Source organism: Epinephelus lanceolatus, chromosome 15 (genome assembly GCF_041903045.1).
Source record: "Epinephelus lanceolatus isolate andai-2023 chromosome 15, ASM4190304v1, whole genome shotgun sequence".
Lineage (NCBI taxonomy): Eukaryota > Metazoa > Chordata > Actinopteri > Perciformes > Serranidae > Epinephelus > Epinephelus lanceolatus.
This window is the reverse complement of record NC_135748.1, coordinates 33173950-33190652: the sequence shown is the minus strand read 5'-3', so window position 1 is coordinate 33190652 and position 16703 is coordinate 33173950. Positions and strand designations below refer to the sequence as shown.

The following is a 16703-nucleotide window of genomic DNA, read 5'->3' as shown; positions in this document are numbered from 1 at the left end:
AAATTCACTTAGCTTCAACAAGGCTTATTCTGTAAACTTTGATTTATTGATTTTTTAATATTTTCTAGTCTTGCAAAACTTTGTTATTTTATTCTTTATTCTTTTGTCCATGTTTTAATTTTGCTATATGAAGCAATTTGGGCTACATGTCTGTATATAAATGAAGTTGAGTATGACATTTGATTTTATTTATTTAACCTTTATTTAACCAGGAAGTCCCATTGAGATGGAAAATCTCTTTACAAGAGAGACCTGGCTGAGGTAGCAGCCAATCAGGACACATTTAAAATGCAACAAATACAACATTTAATACAAAAATCCATGTTAAAACAAGCACATGTCTCTGTCACCACATTCTTTATGATGCCCTTAAATTCACCAATGGATATAAGTGTTACACTGATACAGAGTGAAACGGTTCAACCCAGAAAGCTTCAGAGCAAATTAGTAAGTTGTAGACCTGCAACTTTTTAAATGAACGTTGAATTTCATGTGATATTTTGAAAGATGTCTGAAGAACAAAGGGAATTTAAAGTTGAAATAAACTGAAAAAGAAGCACCCCATAATAGCATCTATTCAGCCTAGGAAACCCAGACTCTTTTCTTTTTCTTTTTCTTGCTTATCTGTGCTCAAAGTTATCCTCAAACTGAATTCCTGTTGAATTCCTCCCCGTCCTTGATAGATTTTCCCCATTTATTCCAGAAGATGGCACAATTGTGTAGGAGCTGGTCACAGGCCAGGCATTCATCAGGCTGCCATTGATGCAATATAAAAAGCCTGTCAGCGAGGTCTTGTTCTTTAGACAGTCATAAAAAAAAACACACAGTATCTCCATCTTTGTTCACTGTATGTTAAGAGACCTCTTGACCCTCTGCCCTGAAGACAGTGTTAACAAGTTGCCAAAATGGTTTTTTTTCTGTTAGGGAAAAAGAAAAATTATTGTTGGATGAAAAGAAAGCCTCCGATGAGGACCACGCGGCCCTTCCACAGAGTCATATAATTCGAACTTACCAAGGTCAAGTCTTTTTTAAATCCTCTCCTCAATCAAGTGTACTTCCCTGTCTTCCACTCGCACTCGTTTTTATGTCCTCCCCTCATTCTGTCTCTGTCACACACACACATTTGCTTTTCTTTCTTTCTCTGCCTCCTTTCGTCACTGTTGAGTGACAGCGCCTGGTCCTGGTAACACACAAAAAAAAGGCCTCAGCGCTGAATGTTGGGGATGATTCCTCCACAGCTTTAATAGCTGTTAATTTTGGACAGACAACAAGAAACACTGTCAGTACTTGTGGGACTTTTAGCCTATATGCTAATGATGAACTTCAGTTTTACTCTTTTACACGAGGACCCTCTTTTGTGAGCAAACTAGTGATTCCTGATTCCGCGTTTTGTTATTAGTGAAATGGGATTTTTAATAAATGGTTTTAAATTGCCGTTCAGCAGGTTCTGCTTTCACAGGGTGTGCAGATTAATCATGACCTCCACATTCATCGGTTGGTTTTTGTTAGTTAGCACAAAATCTGAAGGAACATAGTAAAACCACAGACTAAAGAATCTGTATGTAGAGTTCGGTGTGGATCTGAATGAAGCTGCAGATCTTTTTTAAAATAATTTGTCAGCATTTTTATATAGCTTGGTCATGAACTACTGCACTGACTTAATTTTAAAGTGGGTAGGAGTTTGTAAAAAGGCTGCAAAACAAACGAACACCTAACAGGTCATCGGTTCATGATTACAGACTGATTCTCATAGAAGTGTGGAGCTGTTTGAATAAAACTATGTCTACATGTTTCTACACGACCCAACGGTCACCAGTAACTCATTCAGATTGCATTCATATTTCTTTTCTTATATTTTTTAATTACCCATGTTTCAACCAAGAAGTTCCGTCAGATTAAAATTTCTTTTTAAGGGAGACTTTGCCGAGACAAGAAAACATTGCAGCGTTCCAAATGTATAAAGTAAAACAGAGAGACAGTAATGGCCAGTTTTTCTTTCTGTCTTCAGTAATCTGTTGACACACACTGTCTCCAATTTACTTAGTGCACCCATCTGTGCAGTCTTATGCAGTCAAATGCTCTAAGGTCTACTTTAATGATGCCTCTAATGCTCAGCTTTTGTTGACCCTGTCATAAAGGTGTTAAGTGAAGTGTATGCTTTAACGTTGAGGTCATAGTTAGTGCTGGTGTTTTACCTGTCTGAAAGGTGTTTTTAACATTCTGCATGTAAATGAATGTAAATTACAGCAAACGTCACCTGCAGCAGTGCAGTACACCACCTTTAACTCTCACCTCTGTATTGAACATATAATTGAATCTAACACATTTATAATAATGTCACTTAAATCCTGAACATTGTGAGCTTTGTAAAGATGGACCGCCACTGAGTGTACGCTCTGCATGTCTGGCACTAATTTCTCTAAACAGATATCTGCATATATTTACAGAATCTGGAGGCAACAGGACAAAAATGTGGTATCTGTAGCGTTCTGGTTTCTGTTTGTAGTCCGACCGTATTGACCAATATTGTTTGAGCGGCAGGTAAACATTCTTTGTTGAGAGCTGTAACATGTTGGCCAAAATGCTCCGAACCCGTCAGCTTCTGTTGGACAATTTTGCTTTATATTAGCTTGTTTAAATGTGTGTGCGCTCCAACAAGTCCTCCAACTGATACAGCAACATAATTTGTATGGTCATACCTCTGAATATGAGTGTTTCCTAAATTAGCAAACCGACCAGTGAATGACAGAAGAGCTTGTACGACAGTTTATGGTTGCACTTTTAAGCATGTCAGTAATGTTATGGAATGATTGCAGTTCCTGGTTGGATTACTGAACCGGCCTAGCGGGCACAGGCCCAGGGGCCCAAAGTCTCAGATGGGGCATCTGCCCTGTTGTTCACCTGCAAAATGTCACTCAAATTAACATGTACCAACCAGGAATAGAGTTATAATGACTACAAAGCGATGCAAAGGAACTGCAAATAGACACAACGACTACAAATAGACACAAAACCACAAAAAGACTTATAATAACTATAAAGAGATGCTTGTACGAGTGTATTCTGTCCTCCTGTGTAGGAGAGGTGGTGGAGCCTTTTGCATATCTGTGCCCAGGGGCCCACTGTCTCATAATCTGCCCATGTTGCAGTTGCACCAAAATTACGTGGTTACGTTTAGAAAAAATATCATGGTTTGGCCCAGGATAACTTTGTTTGTCGCTAAAACCCCCTTTCCACTGCACAAAAACCTGCTAACATCTGGCTTTTTAATGGAATGAGAAACAATTGCTAATCACACCTGGGTCAGATGACTCTGCAGTAGTCAAGAGTATTTATCAGCCTCGGCTCTGATGGAAACGCCTGGGTGAAAGTGCGAATTTCGTTCCATCTTTCCAAATGAGCAGGCACTAAGTTTGAAAGACAGACTGAATGAATAAGAGATATATATAAAAAGAAGAAACCATTGTAACATTTTCACTGGCCTCCATGCTGCTTTCTACTGTCTACTACACGTTTTCAGGCCTGTCTGTGACACATCCAAAAAAAAACAAAAAACCCACACAGAGAACGACAGAGCCGTGTACACAGCTCTGGTCTACTGTCTACTGAAAAGAGGTCTATAGCCTATTTAGCAGGTTTACCAGTGTTTAAAAAATCCGCGTACACATACTAATTTTAGTGGATAAGGACCATAAGGTAACATTACATTTTTTAAAAAAAATTTTTAATTCATTTATTTTTTTTTTATCAGGGACCATGTACAGAGAACATTGGACTCAACAGAGTAAAGATGCACTGCACCAGATTATAGCTTTTTAGCTAGTTTCCATCTGCAGTCCCTGAGGCAGGCAAAAGAAGAAATAAGAAGAGAAAAATTAAAATATTACAAAGAGACATATAAAAAGACAGACTGAAACGGTACAAGGAAATAGAGTGCATTGAAATCCATGGGACAACGCACACACAGCGTCCATAAATCACTCATGTGACATATGTTGACATACTACGTTTCATTGTCAAAATAACTCTATGTTTACCTTTTGGTTTCACATGACATGAACAACATTCCCTTGGATAAAAGTCCTGTGGTTGTTTGACCCGTCCACCCCCCTCCCTTCCACTCTAAGCTGACTTTCTCGCTTTTTATACTCCATCGTCTTCCTCCTTTGCTCCTGTAATAATTACTACGGCCCCTGTAGGTGACCTCCTGACAAAGAAAGTAATTTTTGCTTGTACAGTACAAACACGTAAATATGTGGTCGTATTTTGGAGGACAGTCTCCAGCATTCACACACAGATACATGTTTATAGAGATTAGCTGAAATGACTGGCACATGGAAGAGGAAGTGTTGACCTGGATATCCCTTGTTTACACTGGATCAGTCTGAAATATTAGCCGACGTCATCAGACCGATGGTCAATAGGTTCCAAGGTTTTTCTGGCACCTGTTAGATGTTTCTGGTTTCCATGCACTGTTACCTCCTGTGCTCATATTTCTGTGAGAAAAGCTCCTGTTGTGCTTTCAGAGTGTTTGATGTTAGAAGGTCTGAAGTGCCCTTTTTTTTTCCACACTGCCGGATTCCAACTAATTTGGTGGCATAAAAACGTCAGTGGTATCCTTGCAGAATGCTTTCCCTCTTTTCAAAGCACACCACAAAGAAAACATTTGGAGGTTAAGGCCTTAAATGTATTCATGGGGGAGCACACCTGATCCTATAGAAGAAGTTCAAACCTGAGCGATGCCTCCGCTGCTCTTGATGACACGAGTTTAAGAAAAATAGCTGTGGCTAAAAGGCTTGGCAAGGTGTTCTGCATGGGCATCCGAGTGTGTTTGTTTGAGGGGGTACACTTGACCTCCTCCCTCTCGAGGAGCGATGGAGGAGACAGTGGAGGGCTTCTCAAGGCTGTCAGTCAGACTTTTTCCCTCTCATGGTGCTGCTGCTGCTGCACGGCTCCCAGCTCCACACATATAAAGCAGTGAATAAATTGACATGTTGAGTATTTGATTTTACATCTTTGTTTCAGTGCAGTGCTGCACTTCTGGCCTTTTGTGCTTAAACATGATAATTGTCTCTGCTTTTACCGTTTGTCTTTTTGCCTTTAAACATATGTGGTTGCTGCAGAGTGCTGCAAAACGTGAATTTAGAAGCATCTGTACACAAACACAGCTGGGGGATTAAATAGGGAACAGAACATTTGGATTTTAAAAAATTTGCTTTCAGTTTATCATTGATTGAATCCATTTATTTGTTCCTTTTTATAGTCATCCTTCTATTTCACATTTTCAAGTTGCAGTTTTTATTTGATATAGCTTTCCTTTCTGTGAAGTTAGGGCTGGAAATATATCAATATTATACTGATACCATGATATGAAACTAGACTAGAATTTTGGATATCTTAATATTGTAAGTGTGGTCTTTTCCGGGTTTTAATGGCTGCTTTACAGCAAAGCTACTGTTCTCGCTATTCTGTTATTTGCCTCTACCCACTTCGTCATTATATCCACATTACTGGTGATTATTTATCACAAATCTCATGGCATAAATATTTTGTGAAAGCACCAATAGTCAACCCAACAATGTCTTTACGTCTGATGCAAAATAAGAATATAGTGATAATTATTATCATGAACATAAAAGCAAATATAAGCTGTATTTATATTTTCCCTGAATGTGAATACTATAGTCAGTGATTTCTTTTTCTTTTTTTTTTTTTTCTTTTTTTTTTGCAGGATTACGGGAGGTCACTGTGGCCACAAAGGCGCTGCTCTTCTCAAAGGAGGTATGTGTGATGTCCTTGACCTTTTGACCCTTTCTGTGAAATCAATGCAAGCTGGCGTCAGGGTTTTTGAATTATGCCGTCTCAGCAAACAATGGCACAGATCTCTCTTTAATGCAACAAAATATTTCCCTTTCTTGTCCCAGAGAATGAATAAATATTCGAAAGCGTAATAGCTAAGTGTACTGATACAGTTCTACATGTATTTAACGTGACTTTGAGATAGGAAGCCTGCGTTATATCAAATCAAATCAAGTTTAATTGTATAGCACATTTAAAAACAGCCACAGTTGAAAGTGCTGTACAAGATAAAAGAATGACACACAAATATATAGCAATATAAAATGTAAACAAATATAAAACAAATGAACAAGAATTACATACACAAAAAAAGATTATTAAATACTAAATATTAAAACCACTACAAACAACAAAAGGCCATTGAAAACATGTACGTTTTAAGCTTTGTCTTAAAAGTGTTAATGGTGGGGGGGGGGGGGGGGGGTGTTTGATTGAGAGCGGAAGGCTTTTCCAAACCTTTGGAGCAGCTGCCGCAAAGACACAATCTCCCTTACCCACCAGCCTCGATCATGGGACAGTTAAAAGACAATGCTCTGAGGCTCTAAGAGGTCAGGAGTTGGAGTAGGGCCAGAGAAGTTCAGCAATATACTGCGGTCCCAGCCCATGTGTGGCTTTAAAAACAAATAAAAGAACCTTAAAATCAATCCTGTATTTGACAGGTAGCTAGTGCAGGGATGCTAGCACTGGTGTAATGCTGTCTTTACAAAATCATTTCATTTTTCACCTGCTTCAATGAGCTGTTTTGGGCTAAAAATCTGACCAGAATGTCAGATAATTGTTATTTTCTCTCTGCAACAAAAAACTTTAACAAAGAAAAACTAAATCTACCACCATCTCAGAACTTTGAATCACATCTCTAACTTGGTTTTTGTTTTCGTCGTCTCTCATCACTCTCAAGATGATAGTGCTGATTGTGATTTGTATTTTCAAAGCTGGGGCGGGAAAAGCGTGTGGGTGTTCAGGGGGTGTAGGTGTTTGCAGGGGGAAAAAGACAATACAATTAAATGATTAATGCACAGCGGGGCCACTGACAATTAAAACTATTATAGAAATTAAAATGGCATTATGTCACAGTGGAAAGCTGATGATACCCGTGCCGTCTTTTTAAAAGCAATTTTCATAATTCCAATAATTGAAATTACGGCATATTCATTCATTTACTGGGTGAGGAGGGCTAAGAGCGGCTACTAATGAAATGCAATCATTAGCATCCAAACAAAGTAATTGGGTAGTCTTTTATCCTTGGAGATAGGTGATAAGGCACAATCACCCCCGTCACCCCCCTCCATCAAAATGCAAAAGCAAGTAATTAAAGCGCAGACAAAGATGAGACCAGCGCTGCTGCTGTGCTGTACACCTCTGAAAACAGCTCTGATTGCCTTGATTAGAGACCTTACTGTACCCTCTGATTTTGTTTATGGATACTCTGACATTCTTGGGGAATAGAAGGGGTTGGGGGTAGATGGGTGTGAATTATGATTTTGTTTTGGCTAAAAAAAAAATTGGACGGATGGGAAATTCCCTGAAATTTTTTTTATGCGCTTCGGTTAGGGGTGCACCGATTTATCGGCCACATATTGGTATTGGCAGATATTTGCCTTGTTGACTGCCATTGGCCTATCGGCAAATAAGTTAGCAGGCTAAAGAGCAGGGCTCGAGGCTAATGGCGTCTAGGGACAATAGAAAGCATGTTCAGAACAAACAGAGATCTTTTCCGGGACGCCATCAGAACAAAAAGATGCTGTAAACTCACTGTGGACGCATCAGGAGAAGCACCCTATTGTTTCCCTGATAATGTTACGTTGTGAGCAACAACTCTCTGTTGATTTCTGCAGGAGGAGAGTTAGTTAACGTTAGCTGTTAGCAGCTGGTGGCTGGAAGAAACTGCTGATGGAGGTTGTCTTGAGTTCATAGACTTATAATAATACTTAGGCCCAAGATGGCGCCTGTTCGTTCCATTTGAGTTGCTCACCTAGCACATGCCAAAAAAATGTCAAGCTTCTTGGCCTACTGCCACAGTATCTGACAAACTGAATATGCACAGTAGTGTTTTTTAAAATTGTGATGACGTCACAGATTTTTGAAATGCTTTTCTCGGTTTGAGGAAAGTTTTACAAATATAAAGCCTGTATGGATCAAAAGTTCAGGATAAAAAGAGTCGTAATTGACCTTGTTTGCAGTTTGAGGTTTCCTGTCAACAGTTTTACAGACATCTTTTTTATGATGGAGGTCAAGAGGAAAATGCTTTTTGGGCTGCAGGGGATTTCTTTCTGCTGCAATACCGCAAGTGGCCACTGGGAAATATTGGAAGCAAGGCTGCAGGTGTTCTGGAGGGCCTGATTGTGTTACATTATGATGCGTTAAAGCACTATATTCACGTTTCGTGAGTGGTGGATGAAGACAAATTATATCATTGTCATGAAAGGCATACATTTCCAAAAAAAAATTGGTGTTTAAATATTTTATTGGCATTAAATTTAGTGCATACGTTATAGTGGCTTGTTCGGGAGTTTGGGGGTTACAGTAGCTATAGGTAAGTCCATAACTATGTTTTGTGTAAAGATCTCTACCTATTAGGTTGCTTCGGTAGCCTTACATCGCACATGTTAATTTATCCGGAACCTCTCAGTTCAATTTAGATTTCCAAAGCGTCATTAACAGGCAGTCAGAGCAGCCAAACATGTGATGTAGCCCTGAGTGATGGACACATGTAAACAAACTACAGCCTTCAGAGATGAGCTGTGATGGTGTAGCATCTATACGTCTGAACGACCCCTTTAGAATATAAAAAAAATAAATAAATAACTACAAAAAAACATCAGTATCGGCCACTTTATTATTTTAAACATCAATATCTGTATTGGCCCAGACTTTCCTAATCTGTGCGTCCCTATTCACAGCGCCTCCAAAGGGTCCCCATTTCTGACTGTGATGGAGCTTGAAATCACAACTAAACCCACGTTTAGCTCAGTTAGGTATTAGCTCCTTGTACATACTTAGGTTAATGGAAAATAGTGCTGCTGTGTGTGACAATTACCAACCTGCTCCAGAGGACAGAGCAGCAAGAAAGGGGAGGATGGGTGTAGGTTGGAGAGGTGAGCCGCAGAAGAAGAGAGAGATTGAAGTGAGAGGAAGATGGGCACATGAAGAGTCTTGAGAAAAAGAGCTCCTTCTCACTTGTATCTCTAGTGGGGACACCATTCTCTCTCCCTTTTCTTGGCTACCCCCTCTGAGGCGTTCAGGGCGCTTCTTCCTGGTATGTCACCTCACCCCCCTCCCAACAACCCCCTCCTCCTCAGCAAGACCGCCATCCTTGGAGAGCGTCATTAGGCCCTCCTGGAGGGGAGTCAAGAATATAATGCAAGAGGGGCCACCTTCTAAAAAAGAGCCCAGTGGAACCTTTTCTACTTGTGCCGTCCCCTCATTAACACTCTCCTCTGGCTCCAAACTTCAATCTCACCTCTTCCTCTGCTCCTATGTTCATCACCAGCGTAAGGTAGCTTGCGTATCTACCCCCCTGAGGTGCTGGGGAGGGAGTCCATTTCTTGCTGGTGGGGCAGAGTTGTCATAGGCACCACCTCCCACGCCCTCGCCTCGTACCTCCACCTCCTGTGAGATGGACTGATGAGAGGATAACAAAAGGACCTGGAGGGGAAAGAAACTCCTCTTCTTATAGCCTTGGCCCTGAAGCCCACCATTCCATTTTGCAGCCTGTGAAAGTAGGGCTTTTCATCTCAAAAGATCAACACATTTCTCTCTTGCAGGCACCTACACCATTTCTCTCTCCCATTTTCCCCCTCTCCCCTCTTTCTATACACCTCTCTCTTTCTTACTCCTTGGCAAATGGGAAAACTGTCCTTGGTTGGATTCTGTTTTTCAAAGGATTCAATTCTCCTTTGTACACACTTGATCTGACCCTGTGACAGGCATTAAGTGTGTCTTCTGCCTGATACAGAGGGCTCGTGCTCTGTGTGCTGATGGACACAGCCCATTATCACACACAAGTGCAAGCGCACACTCTCTCACACACACAAAAAGCACACTCGTTCGCATGTCCATGCATACAGCTGTACACATACACATGATGAACTCATGGACTCAGATGTATATGCATGTATGCATGCAGCAGTCACACACATACTCACACAGACTCAGTGAGTGTGGCCCGTGAGCTGATGTGCAGATAACAACAAACGTTGAGGGCTGTTTGCGATTGAGGTCGGAGAATGTAAGATATGTGCTGCAGAGCACAAACTAATGGCTTTGAAAAGAGCAGGGAGAGAGTTGAAGAGGTCGCAGAAAGAAATGGTCAAAGCTGAAGATACCTGAATCATGAAGCGAGGAGAGAGAGTGGTGATTAGACATTAAACACACGACACACACCGGCTCAAAGCTCAAGATCTTTGGGTCATTTCAGGGCAGCGACCACAGCTACAGGTAGATGTGTAGTACTCACATGTCCTGGACTTGAGTCAGCTTTGATGACTTCAGACTAGGCTTGAAAAAAATCATACAACTCTATTAACTTTAAACTTAAAAACCAATTACCTGTGACCTTTTTGGGAATTTTGGTTTATGATTTAAAACAGTGGTCCCCAGTTAGTCCAGCCACAGGGTTCAGATTTCTCCTTAGTCATTAGTTCAAGGTCTGTGCTGAAAATTCACTGTACTTAAAATAAAGTGTGCTTTTTACAAACTTATATACATCTGTGCCTGGACTGAGACCCACCAGTTGAGAAGCACTGATTTAAAAGACAAGTTACCCTCCTCAAAGTGGACAAATTTTAGCTGCAGCACATTCTGAGACGCAACACGTAAACTACTGTAGCAAACTAGTGACAATAAACATATCTAAAGATGCTGTTTAACCAAAGATTTTATAGTTTTAATGGAAAAAGCTGCCACTTAAAGAGCTATGAATGTTATTCACATCAAATTCAAAAGCTGCACTGTAGTCAGAAATATATTAAAATAATAAATGAAAATCACAGTATAGTTAAGATTAAAGAAAAGACTCGTTTTTTTGTTTTGAACACAGCTCACTTCTCATTTCCTGAGCAAATGCCCCACAGATTTTGTATTGCTGTGGTCTGTACTCAAAGCCAACTGTGTGGTGTCAATATGGAAAAGATGCAGACTATTGTTTTGGACCCTCAGCATCTTTTACATGTTGAGTTCCAGGTCATTATCAGGCAGGTTTAGTCTCCCCAAAGGTAGCACTAATAGATACAGATTGTCCTTTGTTCCACTTGCTATTGGTTCTCTAACAAATTAGAACCCTGGATGTCATTGTGTCTTCTTTTTCCCTAATTTACGTTGTCAGTGTAGGAGATATGGATGTTATGCTGTGCTGTGTGTATTGTATGTAGTTGCAAGAAATTCTTACTCCGACCTCGTCACATATTGAAAACAAGCTGGTACATGTCGAGGGCTTTATCCTAATAAATAAACTTTGATCATCATATCGACATTTGGTCGCTGACTTTCCATGTTGAGATATGAGGTGTAAGGTACCCTGGGTGCGTTGGTTGTTGACGTTTTGGGATGCCGTGTCAACTTCAGCCTGTTACATGCTTGTCTGTTTTCAAAATATACTTCAGTTTTCACAGGAAATGTACAGTTTACATACAGTCTCTTTAAACAAAAAAATGCGCTATGTCGGTATAATGCTGCAAATTGACGTTTTTTTCCTTCGACAACAAACACGTGGTTACGCTAAGCCAGCAACTCAGTATGGATTTACAATCATACAGGAAGTGAACACTGGCCTCCCGGGAGAAAGTCAGTGGTTGTTGGACCCATCCACCTCCACTTCCACCCGCCCTACTTGGACTTTCGCCCCCTTAACTTGCGTTGTTGTCCTGCTGTGTTTAATGCTGACGTGAGAGGATGGCTTTTTTAGTCTGTGTCTGACGCTGGAAGTCACTGCCCAAGCGCCGGTATTTGGCAACTTCAAAGTGAGACTGAGTTGGTATTTGTGTTTGATCACAGTCTGTTAGTCATATAGTCATATTGCCTCTTGGAGACTTTAAAGTTTTAATTTGTAAAAAACAAACAAAAGCAAATTACAGTTAAAAAAAATGAAATATACAATATCTGCTGGTGTTTAAATATTTAATTGGCATTAAATTTAGTACCTATGACATGGAGGCTTGTTCAGGAGTTTAGGCGTTACAGTAGCTATAGGTAAATCCATAACTAACTATGTATCTATTAGTTTGTTTCACTAGCCTCACATTGCCAATACGAATTTGTCTGAAACCTCTCAGATCATTTTTTATTTCAAAGCATTATCAACACCAATTAGAGCAACGAAACATGACATAGCTCTGAGTAACGGAGAAATGTGAACTTACTACAGCGTGCAGAGCTGAGCTGTGAAGGTGTTGCATCAGTATGTCTGTGAATGATGGCTGCCATTTTGCCATCAGAATATGAAAATATTAGTTCAACAGAAAGTTTGACATCAGCTCCAGAATGCCTCAATGGCTCTCCTCTTTGCTAAGCTAAGTTTATGCTCACCATTATGCTACAGGTGCGAGGAGGCGTTAGCCAATAAAGAAGTCATCACATATTCTGTATTAAGTGTGAAGGCTCTGCAGGTCGTCAGTCATCGTCTGAAATGTGCTCCATCCCAGATAAATGGCTGCGATTGGCACCATCAGGGCCAGGTCGGCTGGAAATCTGTTGAATAGGAGGGGGACGAGCTCGCAGATTTGTCTGGTTCACAGATGACTGTTTCACACTAGTGACAGACTGAATGGGCTGCATGATTTAAAGATGGTTAAATCTACAGTAACTGATTCTTTGGCCACTTGAGGGCAGCAGAAAGTTGAAATCACAACATTGACAGAAACAAATTTATTGTCACATCCAGCATTTATGGAGCAACATTATAATTTATTCTGAGCCGTGTTGAAGTCTAGCTGATTAATGTATGCCCGGAACTCTTTTATCTCTGTTTTTGGTCTCCTCCATCTACTCTGAGAAATCTTACTTACATACTTCCATGCGTCCTTTACGTTGGCATAATTACATCCACTAGAGGGCAAATTCAGAAACTTTCTGACAACAACAAACATGGTGACGGGGGAGGAGGTCGTAATAATGTACCCTTTAACGGTGGCAGTGCCGTAGATGGTGGCGGTCTGTGCGACATTTGGACGGAGAATTCTTTTCACTATTTTACTGATTCATGCCATTCCACCATTTTGAAAATGTCTTCGTCATGTCCTACGATCGTGTCTCTCGAAATACACAACACTGCCCCCACGATTTCCAAAAAGTACTGCTCCATTTTGTACGAGTCTGTAAGCTAGGAGAAAACATGCACAAAATAGTGCAAAAAATGCAAAATAGGGACAGAAGACTCCTTCCTTGTTGGTATATGTAACGTTAAGCATAAGTGATCCTTAACAGGCAGCCCTGTGCGTCTCATACAGATGCAGAAAGGTCAATTTCAGCCTTCATTATGAAGCAGTGAGGGTACTTGTCTTCTGTTGCTTTTGCTGCTGTTCAGAAAAGCAAGTATATAACAACTATATATATATAGTATATGTACGTAGTCTAAAAGGAGGAAAATGCAAATTAAAATCGCACCACCAAACAAAACAACTGCCTCAAAGTTTCCATTCTGAGCATAACAATTAACTAACAGAGGTAGGAACTGCCCCCTGTCTGCTCTGATTTCAGTCCTCAGAAAAGAACACAAATCTCCATCACTTATTCCCGTCTTTATTCTCTGCTCTACCTGTCTCTCTCAATGCTCTTTAATTTTCTGATTTCTCCCTTGTTGGTGTGTCTCACAGCTGATACAAAAACCCAGCGAGTCTTGAAAAGGCAAAAAATGAGAAAAGAGGCTGAGAAAAAGAGAAAGACGGGAAGAATGCGTTTGATTAGCGCAAGTTTGCTGTTCATGGCAGACTGTCTGAGAGCCGCGGAGCCATTGTGTTCCTCGTGCATGTGTGAATGTTACAGCGAACAGAGAGGCTAAAAAAAGACAGACATGGGAAACATGCACACTGACATTTCTTAATCAAATATGGCAATCAGGGGGCCAACCAACGGCATACCATTTGCAATCCCTTTTAATTCATAATCAAAAGCTGAGCAAATGAGGGAGAAATTGAGAAAGACTGAGAGACGGGGGGGGAGAGCACGAGAGAGAGGAATGAGGGAGAAGGAAAGAGAGGGAGAGAGACATGCAGGTCATTACATCTCTTTTTACTGGCCCGATGAGAGCAATGTAGAATTAATCAGAGGCCATTAGGCTGTATTTACTTACCACTGCAGGGGCTCGGGTCTCTCTCTCCCTCTTTCTCTGGATACAAACCCTGATATGATCCTACTCTGCCTCGACCCTATAACAGAAGATGGAACAGGGCTAAGAATAAGGGTATAACGAGAATGATCCCGCATACAACTGTGTGCGTGTGAGCATGCACGTGAGCTTGTGTCTGTAATCCTGGATGTTGCATCAGGTGGGTGTTGTATGCACCGAGGACCCGAGTGCTACAGAGAGGAGCTGGAGAGATGCTCTTAAATCAGAGTGTGTAATCCCCTGTGGGGTCAGCCCAAGGCCTCTGATGTTGACTCACAACTCAGGCTATCACACATCTCTCTGCCTCTCTCTCCTAATGCACCACTGCCATTACTCACCCGGGTCCTGCCGCTGCCAAAATCTCTAATAATGGACCTGGGTCCCCGAAAGCATCCTGGCGCTAAGTTAATGCCATTTAAAAAAAAATTAGCTACAGCCTTTGTAAAAAGGCTTTTTAAGTTGTAATTAATGGCTTTTAATGGTTAATTAATATGTTATTTATGCACTATAGATTAGTTGTGAGCTAGTAATAACTCTTAGGTTGCAGATTTTGATAAATCCCTGTTGGTTTACAGAGGTGGGAAAAATGCACAGATCTTTTACTTAAAGTGACAGTTCACCCCAAGTCAAAAATACCTATCTTCCTCTTACCTGTAGTGCTGTTTATCAATCTAGACTGTTTCGGTGTGAGTTGCTGAGTGTTTGAGATATCAGCCGTAGAGATGTCTGCCTTCTCTTGCCTCAAAACGCCAAAAAAAATACATTTGAAAAACTCAACAGCAATGTCTCTTTTCAGAAATCATGACCTTGATACTCAAGATAATCCACAGACCTTGTTGTGAGCAGTTTCATGTAAGAACCATTTTCTTTATACCGAACTACACCTACCAACCGTATCACTGTGCAGAAGGAAGTGTGCATCTACTCATAACCATATCAACTTACCTCTACTTCAGATTTGAACTTGTACGTACGTAACATTGTTAGTTGAATTACATTTTGCAGTTTAATACAAATACTCGACGATTCTTTTTTTTTTCCTCCATATAAAATGTTGAAGTTTGTCACAAAATTTGTCTCCATTACAACTCACAAGGTTCAGCGACAAAACAACTGTCTTCTACTTAACACGTTACCCGAACAAATATAACATGCTAACGTTATTAGTACAAGCCTATGGCATTTTACATTGTATACATTAGCCTAGCAACGAGCAGGGATTTCCTGTGCTCGTATGTAGCCAGGATAAATCACATACAAGACTTAAAATGCTATTTTGTGGAGGCTTTATTGTCTTCACAATTTATTGTTTCTTATCTGTGAAATTAAAGTAAACCTTCGTTTCCACTGAGGGAAATGGTTTCAGCTTACAGAAACAGACAGGAGGTCTGCATTGCCATGATGTGTGGTTATATTGCTGGGGAGGTGCACGTCAGGCTACGGCGTAGTTTACAGCGCTGGATGCAGAAGTATAAATCCTGCATAACCAAGCTAACTGCTCTAAAAACGGTTTGGAAATGTGCGACAGCATTTTTGCCAACACTAAATATTAAACAAAAGCCAGAGACTGTATCGTATTAAGTATCTGTGAGCTGTAAATTCACCACTTCCAAACAGAAGTAAGAAGATAATGTTATTTTGGAGCCTTACAATGGAAAGTTTCTCCTCCTCTGTATCACGTCCGCAGCTCCCTGTACCAAAGACTAGTAGTGTGAAAGTCGCAAGCTCTCATTCTGCAGCAAAACCTGGGGACCAAAAACGGCAGAGCACACTGACTAGCATAAAACAAAAAACCTCAAGGAGCAATCTCAGTCGACACAGGGGTCTTGGACTAATGATACGACTCTTAAGGGGCAGCCCTAGTATGTATATACATAGCTGTATGCCACTTTTCATACATGTCCTTATCCTCACCGTTGAACTGTTAGTATTTTTGACATTGTGTGTACTTTGGATTTGCACTTTTATTGATTTTCTTTTTTTTTTTTTTTTTTCCCTAATTTGAACTGCAGCTGCTGCAAAACATACCACTGAGCTAGCTAACATTACAGCTCAGTCAAAGAGGACACCATTAATGTTTTCACCTCTCAGTGTCATGAACAGGAGACTTTCATTCATTAGTAGGTGTATGCGTCCCTCTGTGCGATCATACGGTTGGTGGCTGCTCACAACAAGGTCTGTGGATTATCTTGAGTAACCAGGTCATGATTTCTGGAAAGAGACATTGAGTTTTTCGGATGTATTTTTTGGCACTTTGAGCACCACAAGCTGAGTGCCATCTAGTTCTATTATATTTGACAGAAGACAGACATCTCTACAGCTGATATGTCCAGCACTCTGTAACTCACACCAAACTGTCTAGCTTGATAAACAGCACTACAGGTAAGAGGAAAGGGTGAACTGTCCCTTTAAGGTTAAATCCATGTATCCAAAGCCCATTTATTTATTAACTATTCATGCCATTTGCACCTCTGACTTGATGTATTATTTCAAAGGAGGAAGCCTTTATTAATAACTAATCCTT

At 40.6% G+C, this 16703-nt stretch overlaps 1 long non-coding RNA gene across 2 annotated transcripts in view; it reads left to right on the top strand.

Annotated features, from left to right (window-relative positions):
* The window catches only part of LOC117266637 (uncharacterized), a 57003-nt gene that overhangs the window by 24903 nt on the left and 15397 nt on the right, over positions 1 to 16703 (top strand). For both annotated transcript variants that reach the window (XR_004502510.2, XR_013493402.1), the window contains exon 3: positions 5732 to 5781. This is a non-coding gene — a long non-coding RNA (uncharacterized LOC117266637). The remainder of the gene's footprint in view (positions 1 to 5731; positions 5782 to 16703) is intronic.